Below are 8839 nucleotides of genomic sequence, written 5' to 3'. Positions count from 1 at the left end.
TAAATCCAATGACAATGTAAAAATTAAATTTACCAACCATCACATGTTATAAGTTAAACCCCTAACTTTTCTACCATATATAAACCTTAAGTAGTCATCATTAGCACAAATTATATACCCATTCATCAAATAATTTCACCAATACAAAACCCATACATAAAAACACATAAATATTACTTTCAATGCTTATAAATCACATGGGTATTGATCGTTATTAAAGTTTAGATAAAAATAATCTCAAGTAAAAGTGTAAAACCCACCAAAAAAATTAGAAATTTTTACCTCAAAAAATGGATGTGAAGGTGCTTATAGGTTCATAAGAATTTTCCGGTGATCTTACCAAAAAATTATGGTGGAAATGGTGGTGGTGGTGTGGAAGTACCGATGAGAGAGGATATAAGAGTAGAAAGGAGTAGGCCTGTTCACGGGTTGGTTCGGGTCGGGTTTGTGCCTAACCTGGAACCGACCCGATAAGTTCGGGTCTCTCATTTCTGGACCTACTGCCGACCGGTGAACGGAAGCGGTTCGGGTGGTCGGACTTCCTCGAATATCGGTCGGAGTTGAAAATTTTGAAACTATATCAAATTTTTGCCGAAAACCACCAAATTTGGTTGAGATTGGGCCGAATTTGCCGAGATCTGGTCAGATCTCAAAGAGATCAAGCCGAACTTGACGAGATTTCGCTAGATCTCAACGAGATCTCAAAGAGAATAGGCTGAATCTTGACAAGACCTCACCGGATCTCAAGGAGATCTCGGTGGATCTCGAAGAGATAAGGCCGGATCTCGACTTAACGGGCAAAACGACTGGTGAAACACACCCATCGGTGGAGAAAAACTAATTTCAAGTGCACAGACGGTCGGATCGGTTGAGATCTCAGTTTTTATGCTCAAACCCGTTATCCGACCCGCCGTTATCGGGTTTTGGGGACAAAGACCCGCCACCGACCATCACCAGCGTCGGGTCGACTAGGTTGGGTGGGTGCCGGGTCTGGTTGGACACCCCTAGAAAGGAGTGTATGAGAGAAAATGAAAAAAAATAGAAAAGAAGTGAAGTGAATGAGCCGGTCAAAGAGGGGAGATAAGGTGGAGTGAAGTGTGTGGTGGGAATGGGTGGGGTAGGTGGGGTAGTTGGGAGGCACGTGTGGTCCACAAAAAAATCTGACTTCCTTTTTTTTTTGGGGGGGGTTTTCTGACTGGGACGTTACATCTCTGATGATGGTGAGCTCTTCCCTATCCGCAACTAGGAAAAAATTGATGGTCAAAATGCTGGAGGAAGAGCATCGGAAACTTATCAAGGAAGAGAACGTACGTCAATATTGGGCACTGTGGAAGCAGTTTGAATATGTATTCACCATCAAATCCCTAGGTATGAGTTTGACAAAGCTATTGACAGTGGTAGTAGTGGGAATGTGGTGGCCATTTGTGGGTTAAACGATCTTAATTTGTTCTAGATCATATTAGTTTGTTTGTGACTAAGTTTTAGTATCAACCTACGCTGCGTGGTTTTGTATATGGAACAATCTTCGTTTTATCATATGAGCCAAATGCGTCGAGTTTCATATATATTATTCATCCATGCAATGCTAGAGACAACATTTAATGATTAGCAATCTCAAGACACGGCGGTTAAATAATTAAATCTCAACAATACTTGTCTCCATCTCTGGCTCATCTAGTGTGAGATAAGCAATCTCAATCAACCTAGGTCCTCCAAATGGTTCATCCCAATTATCTCCACCAATGTCCCACTTCTTAGATTCTCCAGTAGTGTACTCGGGCCTCCTCCTTGAAAGAAGTCGAAGATTAGAATGAACAAACACTAAATCTTCAACACGTTTAAGAGTAATTCTATTCCTCCTCATACAATGGATGAAGCCATATGTACTCCAATTCCTCTCAGCACATGATGATGAGCAAGGCTGTTCAAGAAACTTTAGAGCTAAAGTTTGAAGCAGTGGTAAAGTAGACCCATAAGTTGACCACCAAAGCATTGGATTGTAGTTCCACCTATCCTCCATGTTATCCTCATCATAAGTCTTTAATGCGTTAAACAAACCAAACTCCACATTAACTTTCTGTCTATCATCAGGATCAGGAAAGATCCTATTGAGGCACTTGTTTCTCTCCACTGAAATTTCAGAATCCTTATGTGGCGCAACATGGCTTCTGACTTCCTCAATCCATTTACTAGTATAATACCCAGTTAAAAGCAAATAAATAAGTACAACTAATGGGTTTAGTTTATTTGTTTGGAAATGCCTAAAGAATATAAACGAAAAGATTAAAGAGATAGAAAAATTACTTCGGATTCAAGGAGTGGGCTAGGCAATGAAGTGGTGTGCAATTTTTAGTCCACCATTCAATGAGTATATTGTGTACCACATCATAGAATGGAGACTCCTCATAGTCTTCCTTGCCTTCATGCTGGTATATTTCTTTCTTGACATTTTCTATTGTGGAATCTCACATTCCATACACCTTATAGAGAATAGGTGCATCCGTGTCAACCACTCGAAGCATCTCATAAATAGGTTTTGTGAATCATAGAATATATGCAACCTTGTCCCATCACAAATCATTCAAAACATAATCCCTCACAGTTTGAGCTTTTCCTACATCTTCTCTATATGACATCCATTCCTCACTAACGACCATATTTCGAAGATTTTTTTTTACTTGAAACAATCTTTTAAGCATGATGATTATTGAAGCAAATCGTGTTTCAGCAATAGCAAGTAACTTCAAAGGAGAATATGAATTAAAAATTGCTAATCTCATAGAATGATTTGTGATGAAAATACGAATGAAAGTTGCCTCATCTGAAACTTGTGCAATCCAATTACATTCATCATATGCAACCTCATTCTGCAAAGAGTACTTAGGTGCACATATATTCTTCAAAGCCAAATTGAGAGTATGCACAACACAAGGTGACCAAAATATATGAGGATATTCAGCTTCAACAATAGATCCTGCAGCCTTCATAACAGACGCATTATCAGTAATAATTTGGATAACATGTTGATGCCCAACCTCCCCAATGACCTTTAGAAACAAGTCAGCAATGAAGTGCTTGTCTTTGTACTCTTTGGTACCATCAATGGATTTGATAAAAATTGGCCCTTTCTGTGATGTAGCCATAAAATTGATAAGTGGCCTTTTTTGTACATCTGTTCACCCATCACTTACAATGCTTAAACCCTTTTCTTTCCAAGTGTCTTTAATTTCCCTCAACAACTTCTCAATATGTGCCCTCTCTTTGTTTTTGATGAATTTGCGGTATATGGGTGGAGGCTAGGCCACCATGTCAAACCATCATCCCACTTTTAGCCTAGCCTCCACCCATATACCACTAGAACTGCTATAGTGCAGGTGTTTTTAAAAAAGAAAAATTGATGGTAAATATGATTTAAGTTTGTCATTTTGGGTTGAGTGTCTTTGATTTAGGTATTTAGATTATTGGTTTTAATTAACGTTGAATGATGAAGAAAAACGAAAAGAAGCAGAAAATGAGTTTTTTTAATATTGGTTTCTTTTGAATTGTATGTACCAATTGATTTTTTTGATTGATATTATTGAATTTTGGTTTGTGTGTGAGATTCAAATTTGAGAAAATTCTTAGTTGAAATTTTAAATACGATAGGTTTGGATAGATTGGTGGTTGATTAGAGTTTAAATTTCGTGTTTTTGATGAATTTGGGGATACCCAGATTTACTATTAGGTTCTAATTCAGAAGACCCATTTGGCTATAGATTTTAAATGATAGTTGTGCTCTAATCATTATTATAATTTTTGCTTTTTAAGTTGATTCTCATCTTTTCTTGTTAGGACATATGTGATTCATGTTAGAAACATATGTCAACATTTTATGTAATTGGCTAATCTTTTGACAAAATGCACTTTACTTGTAATTGGGTAGATTTAGGATGTGTTTAATGCTTCAAGAAATAATATTTCAAATTCAAGTGTTAAAACCATGTAAGTCTATCCAAGAATCAAGTGAGAAAGTGCAAGATTTTAAAACTCGACAGCTAGCATCTATCGAGGTTTAAGAGAGCTATTTCAGCCCGAGGCTCGACAGTTGCTCGACAGATAGGGTATCTGTTGAGATTTATGAAGTTCAATTTTTCAGAGCTGATTTTCATCCAATCCATGAATATATATTTGGGTTTTCTTTTCTCACAACCCTAAACATATATAAGGATTATTTTAAGGGCCGTAAAAGATGATGATGTTGCACAAGAGCACAATTCCACAAGTGTGAAGAAAAGTGTGACTGGAAACCTTTTTTGCCCTAGTTCTCCTTTCTCTTGAAGAAGTTGTTGTGTTTGTACACTATAGGGTTTTGTAACCAAGCAATTTCATGATCTTCATCGTGTGATGAACTGAAAAACTTTGCAGCCAACATCCTTCTCAAGTTGGTGATCAAGTCGGTACTAGGATCCGTGCATCTATTAGTTAATCACGTACTGTGAGCCATGCATTGAAAGAAGAGATTGTCACTACAAAACATGGCCAATTGAGTATTGGGGTAAGAGTTCAACTGTAGGTTAGTATAAGTTACTGGAATTCCTTTACTTATAACCGCTTGTTTTGATAATAGTGGATTCTCGGGAGTGGCGACCTTAAAATTACCCGGTGGGGTTTTTGTTGTGTAGGTTTTCCCCATTCATAAACAAATCACCATGTCAATTTATTTTCCACTACATATTTAGTTTAATTGGTGATTTGTTTGTGCTACCACGCATCTTGCATGTTAATTTGATTAATTAATAAACTTGGCTAATTAATCAATTAATTTATTACAACGGGTCAATACATTCTTGGCCTATCATTTCTAATTGTTCATTTAGTAGTTTTCAGATGCTATTATTTGGTTCTCCTTTAGAATAGCATTTTGTTATTGCCTATTGGCTTTTCTTTCATATATGGCAGTTAGAGACAATTTTGTGATGCCATCTCTAATCACTTATCCTCTAGATCATATGAAACTGTAAGGTTGAATTTAATTAACCATCTTGTTGGTTTTATTTCATGCCAAATTTGCTTGTATTTCAGCATTTAGTAACCTTGTATTTAGGTGAGATTGTTGTAAGGGTAGTGAGTGAGATAGAGTGTTGAAATGCTCAAGAGTGTGCAAGAAAACAGAGACTCACGGCTTGATCTCGCGGGTGACTCGCGGCTTCAAGCCGCCAGATGCAGCACACGTACCAAGCATGCCAGAAGTTGAAGCGTCATGCTAGCTAGAGCACTACAGGACAAAATAGGACAACTAGTCGTTCTGTTATCTCACGGCTGGATCTCGTGACTCAGTCAAGCCGCGAGCCACCCCTGTTTTATAAAACCTGACTTTTCACATTCCATTCTCACCCCAGTATAAATACCCCTTATACCCACAAAAGAAAGAGAGCTTCCAGAGAGAATTTTGAGAGAGAAACCCTAGAGAAAAACAAGATTGATTCATCTACAATATTTACATAAGAGTCTCTTCAAATTCCTCAACTCTCTTCCTCTCCATTGTTAAACCCTTGAGAGGCCTTTTACCAAAACATTTTCTCACCATATCCATTACTGTGAGAGGGCTGTTTGGTGTTCTAGGAAGCAGTTAGAAAGGAACCAATCTACATTGGTTGATGCTATGGTCAAGTAGCGGAATCCGGGAAGCTAGAAGAGAAATAGGTTCGGCGCAACCTCGTTGGAGCAAGAAGCATGGAGGGCTTAGGTGCACTGGGTAGATTAGGCTTGGAGGGTCTATTGCTGTCCATGTATTCCAACTATATTTTCTAATGGATTACTTACCGCTTGGAAGGCGGCGGAGAGGTTTTACGCCGAAGGCTTCGGTTTCCTCTTCGATAACATATCGTGTGTTGTCCTTGTGTTTGCATCTTCCTTCCCCTTTATCTTTGCCTTTTATTATCTGCTCTGGATTGTGATTTTAATTAGCTTAGATTGTTTACCAATTCTGTTTTATAACTTTTGTTCATTTTCCACACACTAGTTGTTTGACATAAAGCTTGAATTGGTTATTTTGTAATTGGGGGTCTAAACTTTCAAGGGTGTTTTACACACTATTTGAACTTTCAGAAACCATATATAGTTAAAATATTTCATTGTGAAATTGAAGCTCTCAATACTTTCTTTAAAGCAGTTTCTAAAACAATTTTGCTCGAGGAAATTTTCTTGACGATGGGCTGTAATTGTTATTTTTTTTTTCAATAACAATTGTTATAGTTGTTATTGTCTTATTAAAGTTTGTGCTAAATTTGATTTCTTTACTCCTTTGCAGCTTTAACTTAGCCTCATTTGATCAATTTCTTTAGATGAAGAAGTATTAAGACAAAGAACATGAAACCAACTACAACCATGATTAGAGAACCAAATTGCCTCCAAGGATATTCTCAGCATTCTCTTTTAGCTGGGATTTTTTTCACCTTAATTGCTAGAAATATTTTGTATCCATCCCAAGGGCTGTTACCCCATTAACATTTTTTATTTGAGAAAAAGCTACCATTTACTTTAGTTGCTTATAATATGCTTAAAAGAAATCTATTTGTAAGAATCATATTGTCATGGAAATTATGTGTTAATATACAATTCTTCTAAAACTATTTGTTATTAATCTCTAATTAATTAATGTTATTAAAATTCTATTTCATATCTCCTCATTACCAAAGGCCAGAGTAGAATTCTATCTCAAAAAAAAAAAAAAAAAATTGATTCAACTTCGTTCTTCCAAAGAACCACAATTTAAAAAAAAAAAAAATATATATATATATATATATATATATATATGTACATATTCAGCCTATTAGTTATCAAATATCATAAAAAAATTAAATAAAAAAAAACTATAATTCAATGATTTATAAATTTGATTGTGATAGTTATTTACATATTCAATATGATATTCTTAATAAGTTTTTTTTTTTTTTTTAATTTATAAATTTTATGACATTAGCTAAACAAAATATTTAATTTAAATTAAGTTTAGAGAAAAATCAATTAGATTCTTAATTTTGCGTCATATGTCTCATCTAATTTTTAATTTTTGGGTCAAGTGAATTATTGAGTGTAAATATTGAAAAGTCCAAATCCAATTGACGTCCAAATTTGTGCCATGTGTCCATCTAATTTTTTAAATTTTGTAGTAAGGGCAATATTGGATACAAAAACTGAAAAGTTTAAATCTAATTAAATATTTTAAAAATGTATGGTTTAAAAAAGATGTAAGCCAATACTACGTATAATTTGAATCATATAATTGCGATTATTTTTAATTGTACCCGTGAATATGCACGGGGTTATATGCTAGTACATAATAATGCCCAAACAATTGGCGATTGAGGCATCTTTGGGTTTTCATCCATATAAGCAAGGAAACTAATTAATAACTATTACTCATGGTATTCTGCTTAGGATCCAATAGTTGTAACTCCACAATTGCTAAAATTCAAGTAATGATCCCTAATTAACAATACGCCACCAAAGTTCAATATAAATAAGATCCCACCCCATGATTAATTTGAGGTTGAAAATTTAATATTCATAACCTTTTTAGTTTCTTTGGAAAAAAAAAAAAGAAGAAGAAGAAGGTTTCTCTAAATCAAGCATCGAAGACGCTTAAGTGGGCACTACACCGATCTCATGGATCTTAATTAATTGCTTTTGCTTTTACTTATTGCGAAGGTTTATTGCTCATATCTTCTAAATATGTTTTATATAAACGACCTTAATCTATTTTCAAGAAAAGCAATCTTGGCGGATTTTCGCTACCAATTTTCTGCTCACATCTTCTATGAAAATTTCAAAGGAACTTAGCCAATACAAGAAGAGCATACAAATTTCGAAACTTACAATATATAGGCCTTGTCTATTTCGGAACCTTTATTTATTTATTTATTTTCATCATTATAAACCAGTCTATTGAAATAATTGAGGCATTTCACAAAAATTTCTTTTTTCAATAAAAAAAAATTATTCTTATATATGTTTTTAAAAATAATCTCAAATCTCTGCCTTTTTTTAAAATGTGAGTGAATGAAATCTATGGAATGCATGGTAAACATTACAATGAAATAGATCTTAACTAGTAACTTAAGTTTCTTTGAGAAATAAAGCATTTATCAAACACACATAAGAAGACTATCCAACCACGACTTCGTTTTACATGTTCCATGAACTTGACAGTTCCTTTCATGGACTTCAGAGGCTTGTCGATATGTAACTACAAGATTGAGCACTTATTGATGTCTAGAACCAAGGCCCACGGTTACTTAATAATAAAACCGTAATATAGAGAGAGAGAGAGAGAGAGAGAGAGAGATACCTAGCTCTTTTAGAGATGCCTAACTCCCAAAGTCGACATGAATCTCATGGAAGTAATAACAAAATCAGGTGTTAGTAGATTGACTCTTTTTCACTCTAATGCCACTGAACTTTAGATCATCCACTTTCCTTGTCTAGCCCCCTTTAGCTTGAATCAATCAATGCCAAGGCAATATGCTAAAGTAACAGTTGTAGATCATTTTCCTTTAGGTACAAAATATAAGTGATAGAACTCATGCAGTGAAGGAACATGGATCCATTCTCACACATCCTGTCAATTGGTTGCAAAAGCATGTAGTGCTAGGTTGCACGGACACGCCATTTTTGGCCTCGTGTCCGTGTCCGACACGTGTCGGACATCGGAATGGGGACGACGCACCAAATTCCGGTGTCCGATGGTGTCCCTCCTTTTTTTTTTTTTTTTTTTTTTCCGCTTCTCCGACACAGCTCTGACACGGTGCCGATGCGGTTCCGATGCGTTCGACACGCCAGCAGTAAAAAAAAAAAAAGC

The sequence above is a fragment of the Quercus robur genome, chromosome 1 (assembly GCF_932294415.1).
Source record: "Quercus robur chromosome 1, dhQueRobu3.1, whole genome shotgun sequence".
In the NCBI taxonomy this organism is placed as follows: domain Eukaryota; kingdom Viridiplantae; phylum Streptophyta; class Magnoliopsida; order Fagales; family Fagaceae; genus Quercus; species Quercus robur.
The sequence above is the reverse complement of the archived record's forward strand: the minus strand, read 5'-3'. Positions refer to the sequence as shown.